General features: G+C 43.7%; 1 pseudogene; it reads right to left on the bottom strand.

The window, feature by feature from the left end:
• Window positions 1-350: 350 nt before the first annotated feature.
• Window positions 351-4,449, bottom strand: LOC122707027 (annotated as a pseudogene).
• Window positions 4,450-25,619: the final 21,170 nt, after the last annotated feature.

Below are 25,619 nucleotides of genomic sequence, written 5' to 3'. Positions count from 1 at the left end.
ACTATCCTTCACCGAAACCTCAATTCAACAGCCTAAACCAGACTCCTCTGCGTCTGCTGCATTAGTCTGGGGTGTATGGGAGAGAAAGGTAGTGTGACTAAGCAGCTGCCCACGTCCAACAGTGCACACTCAGGTGAAATCGTGGCACAGCTCAGGACAACCCTCTTTCTTGTGTTCCGGCTTCCCAGAAGTACAGCGTCTGCAAGGGCCTAGGCCTTCCTCTTCCCCTGCCCCCATCCCTAGATAAGCTCCATCTGGGAACCCAGCCCAGCCGCTCTTGTAAAGATATGTTACAACACCGGCTAAGAAAACAAAAGCAGGTTTCTGAAAAGGTATTGTGCAGCCGGAAGCGGCATCTGTCTTCGGGTTCCTGTGGCTGGGGGTGGGGTTCCTTTGGTTTTGACCACAGCACTTCTCCGCTGGGGGGGCCAGGCTCGGCTTGGCTTTTGCAGAAGCTCGGTTACTATACCGAACTTCACAGAGGTGCTCGGGTGGGTTGCACTTGCATCACCGAGGACTCCGGAGTTTATATCCGAGATCCTCTCTCCTGAAGAACCTTCGCCTTCTCGCTCGGTTGGATGACAATGCCATTGGTCGAATTATTTAGTTCTCTGGAAAGAACACAGAGGAATTCTGCCTGATCCTTGCTCCCGTAGTTATAGGATGATCCTATGCTGATTAGCTGTTGGAATTTCCAGCCGTCGGACATAGTGGACACCATCTGCCCGAGCGCCTCCTCTTGGTATTGTAGGACTCTGTACAGGTGCTTCGCCGGGCCCTGGGAAGCTGTTTTCCTTGTGGGTATCCCTTCCTTAAAACCAGTCGCAAGAGAGATGCAATGTTGTAAAACTCCGCTTCCTCCAGCCACCTTTTCTGCCAACGCCTTCCTAACGATGAGCTTCCCGTGACGGGGGTAAGTTTAGGACTAGACCCAAGTAGGTAGGGTCCCTGTCAGGCAGATAGGCCCCCGTCTCCTCCTTGTCTGAGTCCAGCCCCGGGTCCTCCTGGCAGCAAAGAAAAGACCTGGGCTCCAGGCCTAGGGTCTGCCTGGTAGTCACGGAGTAAGGTGCTGCCCACGTTCAGCTGGACCCTGCGGGCCGACCACGCGGCGGTGGGCCGGCGACCGTGCCTGCGGTCCGTGGGGTCAGCAGGGGGCGAGCGCTGGGGAGCGCGGCCCCGCCCAGCCCGCTCCCGGCAGCCTCTGCCCGCTCCCGGCAGCCCCTGCCAGCCCCGCCGTCACCAGGTCCCACTGCAGCTCCGCCATCTTGGGCCGGCGCCGCTGCCCGCGCGCCCGAGACTGATTGATTGGGAATTGGCTCATGTGATTTATGGAGGTCAAGTCCAAAATCTGCAGGGTGAAATGACAGGCCGGACACCCAGGAAGAGCCAGTGTTGGAGAGGTCCAAAGGCGGTCAGCTGGCAGAATTCCCTCTTGTTAAGGGCAGGTCCACCTTTGTTCTGTTCAGGCCTTCAACTGATTGGGTGAGGCCCGTTCACAGTATAGAGGACAATCTGCTTTTCTCAAAGTTCACCGATTTAAATGTTAATCTTACCCAAAACTATCCTCACAGAACCATCCCGAATAATATCTGATCCCGTATCAGGACACTGTAGCCTCACCAAGTTGACACATAAAATTAAGCATACCGTAGGCTAACACATGCATTTTGAAAAATTCACTTGTTGTATTACAAGATTGCTTATCAGATTGAAGCTGTTGTAAGGGTATAAAATGCATAAGATAGAAAAAATAAAAATAAATGCATAATGTAGGGTCCCCTATTTTCAGGATCCTCCCTTTCTCTCTCTCTTGCTCCCTCTCTCTCTGGAGGCTTTCCTTGGGAACCCAGGCACATGTTGTGCAGAAGCAGAAGCCACAGAGAAGCCCCCAACCAACACCAACATCACCTCCCAGTCCCCAGGGGCTCCTGTCCCAGCCTTTAGTCTTCCAGCTGTGCCCAGACATGGTGGTGCCAACTGCACCCTGTCTCAATCTCTGACCCACAGAAACCATGAGAATTTTCTTAGAAGTTAATGCTATTTCAAGCCACTAAATTTCGGGGTAACTTGCTACACAGTAATAGGTAACTAACATGTAAGATTATGGTTAACTTTGTAAGAAACTACCAAAGTGTTTTCCAATATAATTTTAGCATTCTGCACTCCTACCAGCGGTATATGATGGTTCCAGGTAGCACAGAGGTAAAGAATCTGCCTGCCAATGCAAGAGATGCAAGAGATGTGAGTCTGATCCCTGGGTAGGGAAGACCACCACCCCCCCACCCCCAGCAGGATATGGCAACCCACTCCAGTACTCTTGCCTGGGAAATCCCTTGGACAGAGGAGCCTGGCAGGGTATAGTCCTTGGGGTCACAAAAAGTCAGACACAACTGAGCACGTGCATGCTTGCGAACACACACACACACACACACACACTTATCATCAAAGTCTTCCTAGTGGGTGTGAGGTTGTTGCTCGCTGTGATGTTAATTTGCATTTTCCTGATGATGCCACACCTAGTTTTGATCAGAAATACTATTACCCAACTTAGAAACCAACCTCATTTACTATGCTGTTTCATAGTCACATGTCATAGAGCTTGTGCTGACAGTTCCAATTTGTTTTCACAATGATTGTACCACAATGAATTTATAAGGTTAAGAATCATCTTAAGCTAACTTAAGAGGCTAAGCATTTGTCTTGTTTGCATACCCCTGGAAGAATGAGCAAAAAAAGCCATCTGGTCACAGGTGTGGGGCTCCTGGCCTAACAACACCATCACCTGTTAATTGGTATTAATATGTTTTTTTGAGAAATGCTGTGTGCCAAGCATTTCACATGTAGACACTCACTTACCACAACACTATGACATTCATGTTATTATTTTGAGCCTGTTCCAAAGGAAGAGGAGGTTCAGAGAGCCCAAGAAACTTGGCTGTTGTCACACACTGAATTTGAACCCAATATCCTTTTACCTGATCTAAAACAGATTTCTCAGGCTTCCCTCGTGGCTCAGCGGTAAGGAGTCTGCCTGTAAATGCAGGAGACTTGGGTTCGATCCCCAGGTCCAGGAAGATCCCACGTGCCATGGAGCAACTAAGCCTGTGCATAACTATCGAGCCTGTGTTCTAGAGCCGGAGAGCTGAGCCCACATGCTGCAACTACTGAAGCCCAAACACTCAACAGCCTGCACCTCGCAACAGGAGAGTAGCCCCTGCTCGCCACAGCTAGAGAAATGCCCACACAGCAATGAAGACTCTGCACAGCCAAAAATAGGTAAATACAATTATTAAAAATAAAAAAAAGATTTCTCCTCACTTCTTCCTAATTTTATACCAGAATGTAAGAAAAATTTTTGGCCTAAAGTTAACAGTATAAAATATTCTAGTCTGGGAGCTGGGAGATTGAGTTTTACTCCTGGCTTTGTCACTAATCAAGGGTCCCCTCTCAGGCCAGTTCCTCTTTGGCACACAGTTCCTCATTATTAAAAATAAAAGGTTGGGTTAAGACACTTTCCAGCTCAAAAATCACTTTATAGCAGGCACTATACTAAGCGTTTTACAAGTGTTAGCTTATATATATATATATCAGAAAAGCCTTATGCTATATATAGGTGCTATTATTCTTCCCATTTTACAGATGAGTAAACTGAGGTAAAGAGATGAAATAATTTTCCCAAAGTCACAAAACTAGAAAATGGCATAGCTATGATTTATTTATTTAGGGTACACCACAAATCATGCAAGATCTTAGTTCCCTGATCAGGACACGAACCTGTGTCCCCTGCAGTGGAAACACAGAATCTTAACCCCTGGACTATCAGGGACGTCCCAAGTTGGTTTATCTATCTACCTACCTACCTATCTGTCTGTCTGTCTATCTTCCTATCTATTTATTGGCCAGTATAGCTGTGATTTATACCCCAGCCATCTGGCTCCAGAGGACATGGTGTTCCTCAGCTAGGCAGCATTTATAGAAAGCTTTTTTTTTTAAGGAAAGTTTAATTTTAACAATGACTTTATGATATCATGAGTTGCATTTTTCTCTCCACATCCTCACCCTCCCTCCACTTTAAAAACAAAAAAAACAAAAAAAAACTTTATTTATTTCTTTATTTGGCTGCACTGGGTCTTAGCTGCAACATGTGGGATCTAATTCCTTGACCAGGGAATGAACCTGGGTCTCCTGAATTAGGAGTCACTGGACCACCAGGGAAGTCCCCCTCCTACTTTTTGAATGAAAACACTGAGCCTCAGAAAATTGTTCATGTCCCAAGTCCCACAGCCAGTCAGTGGCAGAGCCAGGATGGGATACCCAGGCAGCTTGTCATCCAAGTCTGGGGTGACGTGTCCCCGGGAGTCAGAGCCCTCGGGAGTGAGAGACCACAGCGCTGCTTACCCCTGGGAATCTCGCCAAAGGCCCAAGTGGAAATACTTGGTGATCTGACATGACTACACCTTCTACTCTGAATTCCAGCCTAGCTGGTTTGCCCTTCTTTCTCTTCCCCTCCTCTCACCAAACCAGTTGCATGGGAATCAGAAGAGCTACAAATGCCCAAGGCAACCTGCCCTGGGGCACAGATGGGGTGGGGGTGGGGTCCCAGAATTGTTAGGCTGCATGCTCCTGGGGTCTCCCCTGTAGGTCTTCACTGTGATGGGACCTGGTCTGTCGCCCTCCAGACCCAGTGTTGAAATCATTGCCTGGGATTCACAGAAGAAAAGGGAGCTCGACAGACTGAATACTATGGTTCTGCTGCCTTGAGAGTCTAGTTTTGTTTCTACTTTTTCTAGGTAAGTGGTTTTTTTTTTTAATAATAGAAAATATACACATAATAAGAAGTCAACCCAGAAAGCATATTGTAAGTAGTGAATATGATTCTTCATTTTAACCCTGCCCCTGTCCTCAAACGCTATGCCAAACTTTCTTGTCCTTCCAGCCAAAGATATTCTGGCATATATATATAAACTTTTTATTTTGTATTGGCGTGTAGCCAATTAACAATGTTGTGATAGTTTTAGTTGGACAGCAATGGGACTCAGCCATCATATACATGAATCCATTCTCCCCTAAACTCCCCTCCCATCCAGGCTGCCATGTGCTATGCAGCAGGTCCTTGTTGGTTATCTATTTTATTATTATTATTTTTTTGTTATCTATTTTAAATATAGCAGTGTGTACAGACAGCTATAAGTTCATTCATGGAGGTATATGTTTTTAACCGCATATACTATACCTACTATTCTGTATCCTTTTATTTTTATTTCTAATGCTCAGTGTAGCTTGGAAAGTATTCCTTGTCAATACCTAAAGCAAGCTTTTGCTTTTTTAAAAGAACTGCATGGATTCCTGTTGTAGGGCTGAGACATATTTATCCAACCAGTCCCCTATGAGAGCATTTGTTGTTGTTGTTCAGTCGCTAAGTCGTGTCCAACTCTTCGCAACCCCATGGACTGCAACATGCCAGGCTCCTCTGTCCTCTCCTGTCTCCTGGAGTTTGCTCATATTCATGTGTATTGAATTGGTGATGCTATCTAACCATGAAAGCCTTTAGGTTGCTTCTAATCAAGCTCCGACTAGCCAGCACAGTGAATCTGCTTGTGCTTTTGTTGCCAGGCCATGTGGGCCCCTCTGAGATCTTTAGGGAGGGAGGGAGGGCAGGAGGGGAGCTGATGGCACTCCCTCCCCCAGGCAACAAGGCATACAGAACTGCTGGAGTTTCCTCCCCCCGGGTTGTAGTCAGAAGAGAATTCATATGGCTACAAGGAGGCATTGCTCAGAAAAAAGCATCCAGATGGCAGCGCAACTGATCTCTGAAATCTGGCAGCAGCAGCAATGAAAACATGCCACAACTTTTCCCAGCTATGTCTGGCCAGCATGCCACTGCCATCTTTTCCAGCAGGACCTGCAGTCCTGAGGACTGGGCTGATTCTGTGACCCACGCAGCTGGAGGTGCTGCTTATGATTCAGGGTCCAGAACAACAGGATGGGGTCTTCCCTAACTATGGTGGTGTCTCCAGATTCAGTTCAGTGGCCGTATTCTCTATGCTGCAATCACAGCTTTGGGTAAGGCTGGTGGTTCCTCCTAGAAAAGCTGACAGCTGATGTCTGCTTCTGCTTGGTTTTGTTTGAAGATGCCTCGCTTGACTGCCAGCCGTGGGTGAGCCCCTCAGACACCATCCCTGAGAAATGCCACCCCCACCCCAAAATGCATTCGGCATATTCCAGAGGAGGAATAGCGAGTCTGGTCAATATTTTTAATATCCAGTCTGCTGCCCTAACCCTTGTCACAACCAAAGTTAGTTAAAAGTGACCAACAGAAAGCCATTGATTGCCCCCCACCACCATTTCATTGTAAGAAGTTCAGTAAAGAGACATTGAAAGAATTATGCACCGAACACACATCTATCTGCCACTTCGATTTTGCAGTTCACATTTTGCTGGATTTGCTTTCCTTATACACACTTGCATCTCTCCAAGCCATGGATTTCTGCAGTTTTTTAAAATTAAATATTCAATTCATTTGCTTTTAAAACTTCAGAACTGGAAACACGTAATGCCTTGTCTGGAGCTCCGCAGGTGGCTCATGGGGTTGGGAAGAGTTGGACATGACTTAGAGACTGAACAACAACAAAAGTGGCCCTGTGGTAAAGAATCCCTCTGCCAATGTAGGAGGCACAGGTACAATCCATGGGTGGGGAAAATCCCATGGAGAAGGAAATGGCCACCCACTCCAGTATTCTTGCCTGGGAAATCCCATGGACAGAGGAACCTGGCGGGCTACAGTCCATGGGGTTGCAAAGAGACGAGCACAACTTAGCAACTAAACAGCAAAGAATATATGCCTCATGGGGTATATATGTATGTTATGTAGGTAAGCAGAGATGAATGCATATATGTAATAATGGTGAATTTGTGCAGCTGTCTGCCAGGCATTGGGCAAAATGCCTTATGAATTTATCTCATCCCATTCTTGTTTCAGCCCTAGGAGGTGGACTTTATCATTGGCTTCATTTTACGTATATGGAAGCTTGAGACTCAAGTTGGTGAAGTCACCTCTGCAGGTGGCCCAGCTGGTGATGGGGGAGTCAGTTTGCCAGCAGAGACCCCATGCTCTGCTGCCCCCAGCATCTTGCCTGGTACATACCTCATAACATGTGACTAAACAGGCTGGCTGCAGAGGGTTCTTGCAAAGTCAAAGACAGACAGCCATGTGAAAGTGCAAAAAACTACCACGTCCTTTAAAATGTTTGCTGAATGACTGAATGAGCTCATCACATACTCATCATACACTTCAGCTGCTTTCTCTAAGCACTAACTCTGTGGATGCTTCCCTCTGAAGGGGATAAAAGATGAAAAATCTCCCTAACTCTGCACTCTACAAATGTCAGGTTTGAAACTGATCTTTTTTGTGTTCTGACCTTATTGATATTACAGCAATGGAGGTGGAAGTGTTAGCTGTTCAGTCGTGCCTGACTCTTTGCAACACCATGGACTGTAGCCCGCCAGGCTCTTCTGTCCATGGGATTTTCCAGGCGAGAATACTGGAGTGGCTTGCTATTCCCTTCTCCAGTTGATCTTCCCAACCCAAGGATCAAACCTGCGTCTCCTGTGTCTCCTGCATTATAGGTGTATTCTTTACCCCTGAACCATCATGGTTATATTTTTGTCTGTGATCAAGTGGCAGGGCAGCAGATTACCAATGCCAGGGTCTAAGGTAAGCCCTTTTTTCTCCTGCCTGCTCCAACCTGGCACTGGAATTCTCCAGTGTGCCAAGGGCACCCCAACACCCAGGATGGCCCCAGAGAGGAGACCTGGGAGCTTCTTTACCCTGTGTGACTTTGATAAGGCCTCTCCATGGACTGCTTGCAGTGGGATGTTTTGTGTAGTTATTTTCTACCTTTGTGATTGACTTCCCTTTCAAAACTTGTAAAACAATACCCTATGAATATATCCATAACTACAATGATGATAGGTAGAATAAAGCAAGATCATCTATGGAAAAATACTTTGAAACTTTCTTTAAAATTTTGATTCAAATCCAAGACTTAAAAAATCAACTCAATAGCCAAAAAAAAAAAGAAGAAGCATCTCAGTTATCCATCAGTGGCTGAATGGATAAACACAATGTGGTCTATACATACAATGGAGTATTATTCAGCCTTAAAAAGGAATGGTTTGATACATGTTACAACATAGATGGACCTTGAGGACATTATGTGTGGTGGAATAGTCACAGAGGGACAAATGCTGTTTAATTCCACTTTACATGAGGTATCAAGATTAGTCAACTTCATAAAGTTAGAAAGTAGGATGGTGGTTGCTAGGGGCTGGCGGGAAAGGGGCGTTATGTTTAATAGGTACAGAGTTTCATTTTGGCAAGATGTTCTGAAGGTGGATGGTGTGATGGCTGCACTGAATTGTACATTTTACGATGGTTAAGATGGTAGACTTGGGATGTACCTGGGGGTCCAGTGGTGCTCCCCGTGAAGAAGCCGTGGGTTCATCTTTGGCCCAGAAACTTAAGATCCCACATTCCTCATGGTGCAGTCAAACAGAAAAGGAAAGAAAAAGCTCAACCCACAGACCTCTGCTTTCAGACAGGACCACATGAAGCTAGTTCATCTATTTTAAGGGATATGTGATGTTTTGAGAGAATCGGAGCACAAAATTCCAAGTTAAGTGTTTTCAGTTCACCTCTGTAGTTGTAAACACAGTGTGTTACCATTCCTTCTTGTTGAGGAGTTGGGGGGTTGGGGAATGGGGAGGTGATGATTTAAAATATCAGCAAGTCTCTACAGTCTAATTTTTGCATCACAGGACACTGTGTCACTTTCCAGCTTTTCATTTCCAAGACAAACTAATGTAGTTTTTGTGCATGTGTGTTTTTTCTAAAAAAGGCCAATTCTTTTAGCATGTCACTGTAACTGGTTGTAATTTCCCTTTCTGTGTGTTCAGGGTTGATGTAAAGGAGTAAAAGCCTTTCTGTTCCCTTCATTACTTCTTTCCCTAAGGTGAAATTTAACCTCATGTTCCAACAACATTTCCACGAGTAATGTCCCACCGGCTGACATCCTGTACACGCTGACACCAATTGACCGAACCATAGCCAACAGGTGTCCTGTTTGCTGACTCTTGAACGTTTCCATATGCAGCAGGAAAAGGGGGGTTATTGCAGTCAGGTTCTAGTCCAGCTCTAACCCTTCATAGCTGCACAGCCTCGTGCCTCCATCTTTATAAAATGGGGATGAGTTAATACTTCTTTGGGATTGTAGAGAAGAAGAAATGCAATGATAGCTATATATATTTTTTAAATTGGAATATAGTTAATTTACAATGTTAGTTTCAGGTATAACAGCAAAGTGATTCAGATATATATATATAGAGAGAGGGTAGATAGATATAAACCTTTTCAGATTCTTTTCCCTTATAGGTTATTACAAAATATTCAGTAGAATACCTAGGGGTGATTCATGTTGAGGTTTGACAGAAAACAACAAAATTCTGTAAAGCAATTATCCTTCAATTAAAAAATAAGCAAATAAAAATATTGAGTATAGTTACCTGTGCTACACAGTAGGTCCTTGTTGTTTATCTATTTTGTATATAGCAGTGTGAATGGAATTCACACTTTTATATTGTATTACAAAATTAATCACCAAAGGGATGTTGCCTGGAAGCTTAAATTATACATAATGGCCCATCTCTGGAAACCCTGCCTCCCAGGTGATGAGCATTAAGCTAAAACACCTTTGTTTAGCTCACAAGAAACATCCTGATCAGGTCCACCTGTGATGGCTGCAGGAGGAAGAAATTAACACATCCCTTCTGAAGGCTGATGGGAACCAGGAAGTGTTTGACTTTACTCCCTCCCTTTTTAGTATAAAAGAAGCCTGAATTCTAACTCGGGCAAGATGGTTCTTTGCGGGGGCGCTCTCTCACCATCTTCTCAGTTTTCTGGCTTTCCGAGTAAGGTTGTTATTCCATGCCCCAGCAACTTGTCTCTCGATTATTGGCCTTTCATATAATAAGCCACGTGAGATTTGACTGGGTAACGTTTATGTTAATCCCAAACTCCCAATTTATCCCTCCTCTACGAAGACAGCTATAAATGTTAGCTCCTGCCTCTTCTTCCTTCTTTCATTCTCCCCTACTCTCTGAATTTCTTCACCTTGTTTCCTTTTTTCTTTTCTCTTCCTCCTTTGTTCTGCCTTTGCCCCCTCTTCCTCCTCTCTCTTTCTTCTTATCAAGGGAAGCCACAAGAAATACAGCACCCAGTTCCCTCTTCCTTGATGACAAGGCACATCCTTTCCATCTTACTGGGCTGCCTTTCCGGATTTCTGGCCTCAGGTTAGTGATTGACAGCGTGTGATCTGTCAGTTGTTGCGCTGGGATCTAGATTGATAGACCATTGTTGCCAATATCTCAAGCTTCATTCTTCAGTTTAATCAAATTTTCAGATTTCCCACCATCCAGGAAGTCTCTGGATTTCCTTTCATTGAGCAATTGTGCAGCACAGTCCCCTTCCACTAGCTGGGAGAACTTGGCTCACTGTTTTTCAAGGAGTTTGGTCCTCCTCCTCCTCCTGCTAATAGATCTTATTAGCAGGCACCTCTGCCTCCAATTTTGTGTGCTGTACTTCACTCATCAGAGTATTTCTGTGAATTTCAGAAACAAAAGCAGATCCTTTGTTCATAAGTTCCTTCATTCTCTCCTTTCTTCCTCAGGCTCCCTCCCTGCCCCCCGCCACAGCCCCACTTTGTATTGAATAGTGGTCATACCTTCTGGAACAGTCCTGAGCTGTCTTATGCTATGCAATGCAGACAGTGCATTTTCTCATAATCTGGAGTTGCTGGCAGAGCAAAAGGAAACAAGAAACAAAAGCTGCATTTCAGGAACTTCATTTAGTGAAATACACTTCCTTGTGGTAGTTTGCCAGTGAATTTCCTCAGCTGCCAATGATTTTTTGAAAGTAAATGAGGGTGGGGTGGGGTAGTGAAGGGAATCACATCAATATACTAAGTCAGGTGCCAGTTTCCAATGGTGTCATCATTCATTCATGAAACTGTAGAAAAGAGATAAATTCACTGGTGAATGCAATTTATTACCCTTAACTACTCTGTTCCCTATGTCTCTTATACAGGAGAATAAAGGAAAAAGAAAGCAAAACTGACGATAAAGGAATTGCTATAGATTACAAACACCACCCAAAGTATATTAAAATAAACATAATCTCTTACAAATGCTCAAAATTGACCCTATATTAAAATGTTTTGTTTTTTGTAATAATTAAAACCTTGAGATTATATGTTTTCTTATTTGATATTGAGGGGTCTTTAATTCAGCTATTAAGATTACAGATAGCTACTTTAATTCAGCTATTAAGATTACAGATTAAAAAAAAAAAAAAAGATTACAGATAGCTACACGGGCCTTAAAAAGGCATTTTGTGGGGCTTCCCTTGTGGTCTGGTGGTTGCGAATCCGCCTTGCAATGCAGGGGACCCCTGTTAGATCCCTGATCGGGGAAGATCCCATATGCTGCGGAACAGCAAAACCTGTGCGGCACAACTATGGAGCTGGAGTGCTGCAACTACTGAAACCTGCGTGCCTAGAGCCTGTGCTCCACTGCAGCGAGAAGCCTTCCTTTCTCAATCCAGATGCTATGAGTTAAATTTCCCTTTTAAAAGAAAAAAAGCATTTTGCATTTCTCCATATAGAGTTTCATCAAAGAATTTCATCAATTATTTTTTTTTCATTGGCAGATTAGCAAACTGTGGCTTAACAGATACATCTTAAAACATACAAGTTAGCATTAAAATAACACTCAGTGATTGGTCTTTTAAAAAAATGTTAGCCATTTTAGAAAATTTTTGTTGTTCAGTTGCTCTATCGTATCTGACTCTTTGTGACCTCATGGACTGCAGCATGCCAGGCTTCCCTGTCTTTCACTATCTCCTGGAGCTTGCTCAAACTCACGTCTATAGAGTCGGTGATGCCATCCAACTAACTTATTTATTTCTGGCTGCACTGGGTCTTGGGGGCTGTGTGAAGGCTTTCTTTGGTTGCAGTGAGCAGGGGCTACCCTTTAGTTGGCGTATACAGGCTTCTCATTGCAGTGGCTTCTCTTGTCGTGGAGCACAGGCTCTAGGGCTCATGGGCTCAGCAGTTGTGGGATACGGGCTTAGTTGCCCCTCGGCATGTGGGATTTTCCTGGACCAGGGACTGAACCTGTGTTTTCTGCATTGGCAGACAGATTCTTAATCACTGGACTACCGTATAAGTCCCGGACTACCGTATAAGTCCCAGAGTGATTGATTTTAACTTCTTCTCCCAGGGTCTTTGAGCACCAAATTATTTTCTGCTCAACAGGTATTTTCGAGCTCCCATTATGTACTCCAATCATGCTATGCATTTGGAGAATAGAAAGAAATAAAACACAGTCCCCTCCCTTGAAGAGCCTTTCACATTCAAGAAGATGAGACACCCAAGAAATCTCTTGAAAACAACTCAAGACGTCCCTATGAAAAATAAGATTAGTTACACAGCATGCACTTTCAAAACGTTGACAAAAATCCATGGACGTACTGAAGAAATTCAAGATGGTACAAGAGAGTGCCATGAAAAGTAATTCAGCCTCCTACTCGACACCAACTGTTTTTCCAAAGGCAGTCTCTGCAGCGAGTCCCTTGCATAGCCTTCCAGTGACAGCATAAACATTTTCAAGCAAGTTATGTATAATAGCATATGTCTATTTATATACACAAATCCTATCCACTTTTAAAAAGAAGAGTAATCTAGAAAAGCTAGGCATTGTTTAGCAATCTCAGCAAATGATCATATAGTAGGACCTCAAATATTTCAATGACTAAATGAATGAACGAGTCCTCTTTTTTAGGACATTTGATTTCTTGCTATTTTATTTTATGTATTTTTGGCAACACAACATAGCATGTGGAATCGAACCCATGCCTCCCACAGTGGAAGCATAGAGTTTTAACCACTGGACCAACAGGGAAGTCCCACCTTGCTGTTTTAAATTATGCTGTGTGAAACCTTTTTTCTGATTCAACTCTTAGGTAGAAATTTCCAGAAAAGGAATTACTTGGTTAAAGTCTTTAGGTATTTTCAAGTTGCTTTCCAATAGGCTATTTTCTCCCATCAGCACCATCCTGGGTAGTTTCATTTTTCTTTGCTAATCTGATGGATGTAAGTGTAATTTCATTGCTGCTTCTGTTTGCGTTTCTTTGAATTAGTAGGGTTGGGCATTTTTTCCCCAAATGTTTGCCAGCCGTTTATAATCGTTTCAAACTGTTTTTGAAATAATCTGGTAGAAGACTCTTGTGCATTTACCTACTGGGGTTTTTCTTACTGAATGTTACAACCTTGTTAAATAGTAAGACTACTAATCCTGTTCCATGTTATTAGTGCATAGGTCCCCTCATCTAGTGTTTGCCTTTTTTTCCCTTTAATTGGCTTATTTTTGGCCCAGAAGATGTACATTTATATTTGTTCAGTTCTCTCTGTTGAGTCATCCATAATTCATTTCATTGCCTTTGAGGCTAGAATAACCTACTTATTGCATCTTTTCAAGAACTGTGTAGAAGTTGAAGGAAAGTCCAGCTTATGCTTACAGCCTGTCAACAGGGGGATTTTCTAAGCATTTGTTTGTAGAGCTAAATTTAGAATTCATTCCATCTTTGGATCCCAGGTATGTAGACTTAAGAAAACATCTTAGACATCCTTCTTTTAGGGGTTTTGCCTTATTGGCGCAACTTTCATGTAGAAAGCAAATCATTTGGAGTCGTCAAATGTCGTTTATCTTTCTCCTCTCTTTCCCTTCTACCCAGAGTAGAAAATTACTAAAGGCTTGGTTTCTAGCCTCTCAATTAGTTCATCTCAAGCCTTTCTTTCAAACTCATCCTGTTCTTGTGGCTACAACTAACAATGAATCTGATCATATCAGTCAGGGTTCTTGAGAAATAGAACCAATAGGATACACACACACACAAAACCTCCCTCACATTAAAGCAATACCAGAGTGAAGTACAGAGAGAGAGAGATTTATTTTAAGGAATTGTCTCACATGACTGTGGGGGTTGGCAAGTCTGAAGTCCAAACAGCAGGCTGGGAATTCAGGCAGGATTTCCACATTACAGCCTTGAGGCAGAATTTCTTCTTCTCTGGGAAACCTCAGATTTTCTTTACCTAACTTTAACTTTCTTTACCTAAAGTTAACTGATTGTAGATGTTAATCACATTTACAAAATATCTTCATAGCAACACCTAGTTGAGTGTTTGACTGAATAACTGGGCACCATAACCCAGCCAAGTTGACACATAAATTAACCTTCACCCTGATTTTCCCGCTGGATTGGCTTTCTTTATATCACATACCTAGTCTTCTGTTCCTTTCAAGGTTTGTCTGTGAGTATGAGTAGCTTTTATTAAACACTGAGTATGTAGTCCACTAGCTATTATTAAACAATAAATATGTAGTCCACTTGGAGGAGGCAATGGCAACCCACTCCAGGATTCTTCCCTGGAGAATCCCATGGACAGGGGAGCCTGGCAGGCTACAGTCCAGGGGTTGCAAAGAGTCAGACACAACTGAAGTGACTTAGCACACACATATGCAGTCCACTAGCTTTTATTAAACACTGAACATGCAGTCCACTGTGTGTGCTGTGTTCTTGGTCACTCAGTCATGTCCGATTCTTTGTGATGCCGTGGACTGTAGCCTGCCAGGCTCCACTGTCCATGGGGATTCTCCAGACAAGAATACTGGAGTGGGTTGCCATGCCCTCCTCCAGGGGATCTTCCCAACCTAGGGATCGAACCCAGGTCTCCCGCATTGCAGGTGGATTCTTTACCATCTGAGCCAGCAGGGAAGCGGTCCACTAGCTTTTATTAAATATGTCGTACGATTTTGATAATACTCACTTGTGAGTACAATCACTGCCAGGTTGTTTCTATGGTTGGTTCACTGGCTATGCAAATGTACTGCTCTAGAAGTAGAACTGCAGTGAAGCCCGTTCTTGGAATTAGGAAGACATCATGTATATATCTGACAGTATGGTTATTGAAGAGTTTGAGATCTGATAGGATATTTGATAAGAGGAATTGTTGAGGGTGAGTTAAATACCCATTGTCTGGGGGTAGGGTGGAGATTTGGGCTGAAAACATCAGCTTTGTCCAGCTTTGTCCCTTACTAGTCTTGGGAGAACAAAGCAAGGCCTGGGAAAGGGAGGATGGAGGCATTGGTTGGTCAGGGTGCCACTAAATCAGAAGAAGAATGTGGAACCAGATGTGAAAACCTGCAACTGCTCAGACACTGGGAGGAGGCCGGGTGGGAACCACTCTAGCAAAGGGGATGGAGCCATGTGGGCAGCTGCTGCTAAGCTGGCAATGAAGCACAGCGGATGTAAAAGGATTGGAGTTGTGGGAGGTAAAAAAGGACTTTACACCACAGCACTGATGGTGGGGTGAGATCACAGTCTTGCATCCGGGTTCTCATCCAGACAGAAGAAATAAAGTTGAACCTGCTTCTTGCTCATAGGATAGGTCAGTCCTTGGCTTCCTGAAGACTCACAGTCTTAGAACTAAGAGCAGTAACAATCACTGTTCCTAAAAAATGAAGAATCTGAGGTCCAGAGAGGGTAAATCTCCCACAGTTCAGTTCAGTCGCTCAGTTGTGTCTGACTCTTTGCGACCCCATGGACTGTAGCACATCAGGCCTCCCATCACTAACTCCCAGAGTTTACTCAAACTCATGTCCACTGAGTCAGTGATGCCATACAACCATCTCATCCTGTCGTCCCCTTCTCCTCCTGCCTTCAATCTTTCCCAGCATCTTTCCCATAGATAGGACTGATTTCTTTTAGGATCGACTGGTTTGATTTTCTTGCTTTCAAGGGACTCTCAAGAGTCTTCTCCAACACCACAGTTCAAAAACATCAGTTCTTCGGTGTTCAGTTTTCTTTATAGTCCAAATCTCTCACAAGGGGTCATTTATAACTGTATTCACATGTGTTATGAGTTGTGCCCTCCCTCCTCCAATTCATATGTTGAAATCCTAACCCCCCAGTGCCTCAGAATGTGACCTTACTTGGAAATTGGGTCATAGACATAATTTGTTAAGATGAGGTCATACTGAAGTCGAGTGGGCCGCCAAAAATGGGGAAACGCTACAGACATTGCATACAGGGAGCAGTCATGTGAAGATGATAGCAGAAAGCAGGGTGATGCTGCTGCTTTTCTTTTTTTAAATAAAATTCCCATTTTGAAAACAGTTTTGTTTATTTAGTTATTATTTGTGACTGTGCTGGGTCTTTGCTGTGCGGTCTTTTCTCTAGTTGTAGAGAGCAGGGGCTACTCTCCAGCCGCAGTGCTTCTTACTGCGGTGACTCCTCTTGTTGAGGAGCGCAGGCCCCAGGGCACATGGACTTGGTAGTCTCGGCTCCTGAGCTCCAGAGCACAGGCTCAATAGTTGTGGCGCACAGGCTTAGCTGCCCGGCGCCATGTGGGATCTTCCCGGATCAGGGATCAAACCCGTGTCTCCTGTATTGGCAGATCCTTTACCACTGAGCCACCAGGAAAGCCCAATGTGTTGCTTCTATAAGCAAAGGAACACCAAAGGTTGCCAGCAGTCACCAGAAAGAGAAGAGCCTGGAACGAATTCTTCTTCATGGTCCTTAGAGGGAACCAAGCCCGCTAACATCTTGATCTCGAGCTTCTAACTTCCAGAATTGTGACAGAATACATTTCTGTTGTTAAACCACCCAATTCGTGGTATGTTATTACTCTAGGAAATGAATACGACATGGAAGCATGTGTTACTTCGTTTTTAGTTTAGACCTAAGCATGTGGTTGTATTCGTGGCTACAATTTATTACAGCAAAAGAATAGGGAACAAAACCAGCAAAGGGGAAGACTCATAACTTGGCTCAGGCCCAGTGTCACGAACAGCTCCTCTGTCATAGATAGAAATCACTTCTACTCTGGGTTTGATTTGTTTTACTTCACCCTCTTGTAATGATGTGGCTCCATCTCACACAGTGGCCTAAACATCACACTCTGTTCCACCTTCCACCTCTCCTTTTCTCTCCCTTCCCTCCCATAATAATAATAGCCAAGTCTCATAGCAATGTAAGATACACCAGGAACTGTTCTAAGGGTTTTGTATATCAACTTAATTAATCCTCATAACAACCCAATAAGGTAGGTGTGTTGTTGTTGTTGTTGTTTAGTCACTAAGTCGTGTCCAACTCTTTGCAACCCTTTGGACTACAGCACACCAGGCTTCCCTGTCCTCTACCATCTCCCAGAGTTTGTTCAAACTCATGTCCATTGAGTCAGTGATGCCATCCAGCCATCTCATTACCTCCATTTTAAACAAGAGAAAACAGAGGAATGAGAGGTAAACCAGATTCTTGAGGTCTTACAACTAGTAAGTGGCACAAGTTCAATTCAAAACCCTGCGGTCTGGCCCCAGACCCAAGCTCTCAGCTCTGTAGGACTGCCTGTCAGACTGACACATTCTGAGCTGCACATAGGCACGTGCCCATGGCCCAAAGCTGAGCTGATTACAGACCTTCCAAATCCAGTGAAAAACAGGAACACTAACAGAATCAAAGCCTGTCCTGTACTAGCTAAAACTCCACTTATAAGCATTTCCAAATTTCTTAAATGGCCATAGCTACTGTTCTCTGTAATGACACTATGTACCACAAAATACTGAAGTGCTTCATGAACTCTTAAAAAAAAAAAGATGTGCATAATAGTACAACAATGTGTATGTACTTAATGTCACTTAACTGTATATTTTAAAGTGATTAAGGGAATTCACTGATGGTCCAGTGCTTTCACTGCCAAGGGTCTGGGTTCAATCCCTGATCGGGGAACTAAGATCCTATAAGTCATGTGATTCAGTCAAAAATAAAATAAGTTTATTAAGATGGTAAACTTTATGCTGTGTGTTATTTTACCACAATTGTTAAAAATGCAGATACAGTTCTATATATTTTAGTGGGTTACAAATGACCCTTCCTCCTGCATCAAAGGAGAATTTAGAGAGAAAGGTAATACTTTTATTTGGCCCTCCATGCTGATTCGAGGAAAAATGACGTATCTAAAGTCTGATTGCCACTTGAAGCATGGTCATGAAGATCAGGTGACCATTTGTATAATTCTGGTTTGAAAACAGCATCAATGCCCATAAGATAGCATCGTGAATGTTTAATTGCCCTGTTACATATGGGAACAGCAATGTGATTCAGTTATCTGTATATTCTTCTTCATCTTCTTTTTCATTATAGGCTATTACAAATCTTGAATATAGTTCCCTATGCTATACAGTAGGTCCTTGTTGTTTATCTATTTCATATTAGTAGCTTGTATCTGCCAGGAGGCTTCCCAAGCCTTTGGAATAACCCCACGTCCTCCCCAGTCGTGGAGATGTCTTCTCCTTTGAGAGACGGGGCGGGGCAGGGGTGGTGGTGGCGGGGTGTCCGCTTCCATCCTCTTCTGCGAACTGCTTTGACTTTCATCGGCTTGGGATGTCACTCTTTCAAATCTTCTTGATAGTCTGCTTCTTCTAGAGATTTTTTTTTTTTCCTCACAGACATAGAAAACAAACTTATGGTTTCCCAAGGGGAGAGAAGGGTGGGGTAAATTAGTAACTGGGGATTACTAGATACAAGCTGTGTGTGTGTGTGTGCTCAGTCATGTCTGACTCTTTGCGACCCCATGGACTGTAGCCCACCAGGCTCCTCTGTCCCTGGGATTCTCCAGGCAAGAATACTGGAGTGGGTTGCCATTTTCTCTTCCAGGGGATCTTCCTGACCCAGGGATTGAACCCATATCTCTTGCCTCTCCTGCATTGTCAGGCAGATTCTTTACCACTAGCACCACCTGGGGAGCCTCCTGGCAGATAGAAGTTACTAATATGAAATAGATAAACAACAAGGACCTACTGTAGAGCATAGAAAACTATATTCAAGATCTTTAATAGCCTATAATGAAAAAGAAGATGAAGAATATATAGATAACTGAATCACTTTGCTGTACACAGAAACTACCACAACACTGTAAATCAGCTGTACTTCAACTTTAAAAAAAAAAAAAGCTTTTTTCTCCGTCCAAGGCTGTTGATTCTCAGCACCACAGTTTCAGTCCTACAGGGAACCTGCTCATCCTCCCACCAATACTTCTTCTATTTTATTTCCTTCTCAGGTATTAAAAACCTTACCTCTGCTCTCAGAAACCAAGACCAAACAGGACTTTACAGTCTCCAGGGCTCCCTTCTGCTTTTTCCTTGGAGGCCAGCGTATTGTTGTTCAGTTGCTAAGTTGTGTCTGACTCTGCGACCCCGCGGGCCGCAGCTTGCCAGGCTCCTCTGTCTTCCACTATACCTCAGAGCTTTCTCAAGCTCATATCTATTGAGCTGGTGATGCTATCTAACCATCTCATCCTCTGCCACCCCCTTCTCCTTTTGCCTTCAATCTTTCCCAGTATCAGGGTCTTTTGCAATGAGTCAGCTCTTCGAATCAGGTGGCCAAAGTATTAGAGCTTTAGCTTCAGCATCAGACCTTCCAATGAATATTCAGGGTTGATTTCCTTTAGGATTGACTGGTTTGATCTCCTTGCTATCCAAGGGACTCTCAAGAGTCTTCCCCAGCACCACCGTTTGAAAGCATCAGCCTTCTTTTTGATCCAACTGTCACATCTGTACACGACTACTGGAAAAACCATAGCTTTGACTAGACGGATCTTTGTCAGCAGTGATATCTCTGGTTTTCAATATGCTCTCTAGTTTTGTCATAGCTTTCCTTCCAAGGAGCAAGCGTCTTTTAATTTCATGGTTGCAGTCACCATATTGTTACTCAGCTGTGAATCAAGCCCATCAGTACAGCTATAGTCTTTATCCATAGTATTTACAACTAAATATTTAAACAGAGCATGGAGTTCCTCAATTGTTCTATAACGAGACTAAGGAGAAAGGAGTAGACTCCTTTCAGTAGCTTTCCTAAACTTTACTTTGTATGGTGGTTGTACAAAGTTTTCTGTGCTAAAGCACATCCCTTCTCCCGTCTTTATTTATTTATGTAAATAGACCGAACTGGCGACTTCTGGTGAAGAAGGGGTTAAGACTGCAGCCGGGTGGCATTTCAGGAAAGCAGTAAAAGCTTCTCCTTGGCTGCGGCCTCCTGGGAGCCTTAATTTTTACCCAACCTCACAGTTTTTCCTTCTAAATTTCAGGCTTTTCCTTGCCTTTTTGGGTCTCTTCATTGAAAAAACACCCTTCCCTGTAACCCTACCCATTTTTCTTGACCTTTACATGTTTTCCCACTTTTGAGTACACTGGAAAATAACAGTTCCTAGAATCTTATCCTTCTCTTCTTTTTCATAGTTTTAAACCATGTCTGTCGGAGCTGGGGAATTAATGCCTTCAACTTCACCTTTAAACTTAGTCATGTCACACATAACACTTTCTGACTTCCAAGTCTGAAGTGATGTTAACTGATTTTTTTTTTTTTTCATATCCTGAATACTTCGTTGTAGTATGCAGGATCTGTTTAGTTGTGGCATGTAAAATCTAGTTCCCTGACCAGGGATCAAATCCGGGCCCCCTGCATTGGGAATGCAGAGCCACTGGACCACGGGGAAGTCAAGTTGTGTTAATTTTTGAATGCTATACACTGCACTCAGTATGAAGCAGGACTTGGCTGAAAGGCTTTTGAACAAAGCCAGTTATCTATTATATCGTTTGCTAGTTTTTAAAAAAACTAGGCATTTGTTAGCTAATTAGAGGATTATACAGTGTACCCATATTCTTCCTTCTTGATGCTTTGGGCATTTTTCCTTTATTACTGGTGAGTGGTAAAGACAGTGGAAACAAATCACCACTGATTCGGATGGCAAATGAAGAGCTTAGTGGGAAGGACAGAACAATGAATTTATTGAAAATCTCTGGTGGAGATCAGGAACATGATAAGCAATAATGAACCGCAAGTGTTGGATTTTGGTTGGGGAGGGGCAAGCAGTTTTGGAATGTGGGATAGAAAACCATGTCAGAAAAAAAAAAAGAAAACCATGTCAGGTGAGATGTATAGTTCGGTCCAGAGTTCTGACAAGAACAGGGGCGCCAGAATTAAGCCTGCGCCCCTGGTCCCTGGAGGAGCAGCCATTTCTTTACCTGTCTCAGGCTAGCTTTACGTTGATGCTTCTCTTTATCCCAGTTTGAATAGCTGCTATGTCAATGGACTAACTTTAACATGTATGACTTTTCAAACGCATGGCGTAGGGGGACTGATGGCGGCTCTGCTACTTCCTACAAGTAGGAGCATCCACCTCCTACCTCTGCTTACCTCGGTCCTCACAGCCCAGGGTGTAACTCCACTTCTCTAAGAAGCTCCCCCAGGCAATCCCCACCGGCTGTTCTCTGCTTCCCTGGACCTCAGGGAGCCATTCTTATTTAGCCCCCCCGTTTAGATCCTTGATCATATTCCGGCTTCCATGAGACACAATCACTTCATAAATGTCCCTCTTGCCACCTAACTTGGATGACAGCTTCTCAAGGGCAAGGCTGTTAGTGCCTGTGTGTGCTGCATTCTCGGGGCTCCTGCACAGATGTGGGCCGCCGTGATGGCCTGGGAAGGAAAGCAATTGCTCATAAAGGGAGCAACGGAAGAAACAAACTTCCAGGGTAAAGAAAAAAATCAACATGAGAGGGCTGCAAAATATTACTTTAAGTGATACCGACACATACAGTTTGACCACATTCTCCCAGTATTAGGGGATATTTTGGAACCTTGATTGACAAACTTTGAAAAAGCCTTGGGCATTTTAAGTAAAGCAGACAAGCAAAGACCTCCAAAAGTCAACTCTTCACTGCTACCTGATCTTACGTGCTTCTGCAAAAGAAAATAACTAAAATAAGAAGCAAGGAAAATAACCTTTAGATTCTGAGAAGCTAGGGACTAACAGGAGCTTCACAAGTTGCCAAATTCATTCATTATGCAGATAGGTGTAAAATGCTAATAATAAAAGACTACTGTACCTTCTCCACTTGACTAAGTCACTGAAATGAAAACCCAGGATTATTAGATGTCTAATTAACTGGATGGATCAGAGGAAAATCTCATCCATAACAGTCAAAAGTTCTGCTGGTTTTAGACAGCTTCTAATGTCCTTTCCTATTTAGCGCTGTATAGAAAAGAGGACTTCCTTGGTGGCTCAGAAAAAGGGAAACAATCTTATTACACAATTTCTCAGTAAGAGAAGCCATGTTTTCCTTCAGCGGGAAAAGAGTCTTCTAAAGAGAAAAACAAAACAAGATAGAATTACCCCTGTATGTAAAAGTTTACATAACAAAAGTACAAATGTTGTGTGATACCAGTTATATGTTACTGAAAACAGGTGTATTCATAGAGACCTAAGGTAGAATAGTGGTTACCGTGGGCTGGGGAGGGAAGAATGGAGGATTATCATTTAACAGGTACAGAGTTTCAGTTTGAGATGAAGAAACAATTCTGGGGATAAATAGAGGTGATACTTCTACAACATTGTAAAATATTTAATGCCATGGGATTGTACATTTCAAATGGTTAAAATGGTACATTTTATGTTATATATATTTTATCACAATAAAAAAAACTTTAAAAAATAAGTAACAAGAGCAAGTTTTTGATGAGACACTAATGAGATGTCACAAAGAAATTACCTAAATTCAAAAATGTTAGTTGCTCAGTCATGTCTGACTCTTTTCAACCCCATGGACTGTAACCCTCCAGGCTCCTCTGCCCATGGGATTCTCCAGGCAAGAATACTGGAGTGGGTTGCCATTCCATTCTCCAGGGGATCTTCCCAACCCAGGGGTCGAACCTGGGTCTCCTGCATTGCAGGCAGATTCTTTACCATCTGAGCCACCAGGGAAGCCCAACTATACAGGAAACAAATAAATTAATGTTACAAAATTTTTTTAGGAGAACTCTTAATTACTATTCCATAGTCCATCCTTTAAGAACTTAATGTATACAGTAAGTATAACTATTGTACAAAAAATAATGACACTGTGAAAAACACAGTGCTCATTCAAAGTTATGGTTATTTCCTGTGTATGAGTCTGGAAATAGATCAGGCTTAAATTATGTCAGCCGAGTCAAAGTTCACTTTGTCAAGGATATGGATTGAGAATGGAATTACATCCTATTCCTGGGTTCTGAAGAGGTAAAGCAGTGGTCAGGGTCACTCTGTTAGCACAGACTTATCCCAGGGTCAGAATCCAGAGGCCAGATAGATCTCAGTATTTGTTAGATACCACGCAATATCTGAATTTCCTAGGTCACCATCCCATTCGACCTAGGAGCTTATAGATCAAACTGGATTGGCTAATCCCTGCTTAAAGAGCAAGCCTAAAGACAAATGACTGCTAATTATTATCCCATTTTGTGTGCAGAGTAATTTTTTTTTCCTACGTCATCTCATCTGACCATCATACTTAACTGCCCTGCAAAGAAAGTGGGGCAGATAGAATCATCTATATTATATAACTGAGGAAGTCATGAGGGTAAGGTCCAGGAAGTGCAAGTCTTGAGGCTTTTCATGGCTGTGTTGGGTCAGAACTGAAGCCTTTGGTTACCAGAACTCCTCTTCTGCAACTCTGCCGTCCACACAGGACTGGGGTTCAGGCGAACACACTTGTCTCAGGCACAAAATTTAAGAGGTGCCAAATCAAGACAAATAATACTTTTATGTAATGTTTTTAAAGGGGAAAATTAGTGCTAAAATATCCCTGATGAACAAAATACCAAATATTTAAATCAAGACTGCCTATTTGCTTGGGCTTCCTTGGTGGTGCAGTGGTTAAGAAGCCACCTTGCGATGCAGGGACACCATCAGTTAGATCCCTGATCCGGGAAGATGCCACATGCATGGAGCAGCTAAGTGTGAGAGCCACGACTACTGAGCCTGTGCGCTCTAGAATCTCTCCTTTGCGACAAGAGAAGCCATCACGATGAGAGCCCCCCACACCGCCGTTAGAGAGTAGCCTCTGCTCTCCACCACTAGAGAAAACCTGGGAGCAGCAGCAGAGACTCAGCACAGCCAAAAGAAAAAGGGGCGGTGGCGGGGGGCATTTCCCTGGCAGTCCAGTGATTGAGACTGCGCTTTCCACTGCAGCGGAGGCTGGGTTAGATCCCTGTTGGTTGAAGAACTAAGAACCGGTTATTTGCTTGTTCTCTGACCTCGAGTTATTGTGTAATGGGAATAGTTGTTTCCTATCAGCCTGAGGTTTCCAGGCCCCCTAGGCCACCTCATCCACCTCCTGTGGGTTTATGAGGGTTGATGGTGCTGTGCACACAGACAGGGCAATATGAGGCTTTCTACAGTCATGGGTTATGTTTGGAGACGAGTGTTAGAACCTGGCTGCAATCAGAGCACCAGGGAGCAGCCGGGACCAGGTTGGATCCCACAGCTGAGGGTACCAAGGTCCCTGTGTTCTGCTTGCTCCTGCGTTGCCTCTGTCCACTCCCTCTCTTCCTAGTGCCTACCTCTAAGAAAGGGAAAAGACGACAAGGTATCACCCTATTGCACCCTGAAAATCAGAGCCCAGGTGAAGTCCCAAGAAGTTCTCAGGACAGAGTCGCTTCAGGGTGGCTGGTTGCATAAACATATCAGAGTTCCAGACAGTCTATCAGAGTGCCAGGGGCAAGATCTATTTTTGATCACTGACATACAGGGTGTGTCCTACTTTTAAGGAGCTCTAACTGGAGAAGGAAATGGCAACCCACTCCAGAATTCTTGCCCAGAGAATTCCATGGACAGAGGAGCCTGGTGGGCTGTAGTCCATGGGGTCACAAAGAGTCAGACACGACTGAGTGACTAACTTTCATTTTTTCAATAAGCGGAAAACTATATTTACAGAAGAAGTACATGAAATTGTGATGATTTACTTTGGCTAAATCATGTTGAAGCCCATTCAGTATAAAGTTCTCCTAATCTAGTTAATGGAATCTGATTTACAGTTGGTGGGTATTTTAACAGAGCAAATCTTTCATCAGCTGTTATTTGAGCATCTACAACTATGCAGGAGTAAACAGAGTCTAAGTCAAGGTCTCTGCTGTCAGCCAAAGCACGTGGAGCCTGCTCAGGGAGATGTGATCCATATACCCAAGCAGACAAATATTAAGCTATGAAAGGGCCCGTTGAGTACAGAATGACATAGCCATTGTTTTGTTGCCAAGTCACGTCCCACTCTTTTGCGACCCCCGTGGACTGTAGCCCACCAGGTTCCTCTGTCCATGGGATTTCCCAGGCAAGAATACTAGAGTGGGTTGCCATTTCCTCCTCCAGGGGATCTTCCCAATCCAGGAATTGAACTCAAGTCTCCTGCTTTGGATGTGGGCTCTTTACCATCTGAGCCACCAGGGAAGCAACATAGCCATTAACTCATGGAAATTCCAAGGTGGGAAAGTAGTTCACTTTGGAGGACAGAAGACAGAACAGTTCGCATGAACTGGTTCAGTCGAACAAGCACAGCCCACTGTACTCTCGGGAGATGTGGGCTGCTCCCACTGAGGGCTGAGCAAAGGTGAGGGGCAGGCAGAGGCTAGACAGAATCAC

Source organism: Cervus elaphus, chromosome 13 (genome assembly GCF_910594005.1).
Source record: "Cervus elaphus chromosome 13, mCerEla1.1, whole genome shotgun sequence".
NCBI classification, from domain to species: Eukaryota; Metazoa; Chordata; class Mammalia; order Artiodactyla; family Cervidae; genus Cervus; species Cervus elaphus.
The sequence above is the reverse complement of the archived record's forward strand: the minus strand, read 5'-3'. Positions and strand labels throughout refer to the sequence as shown.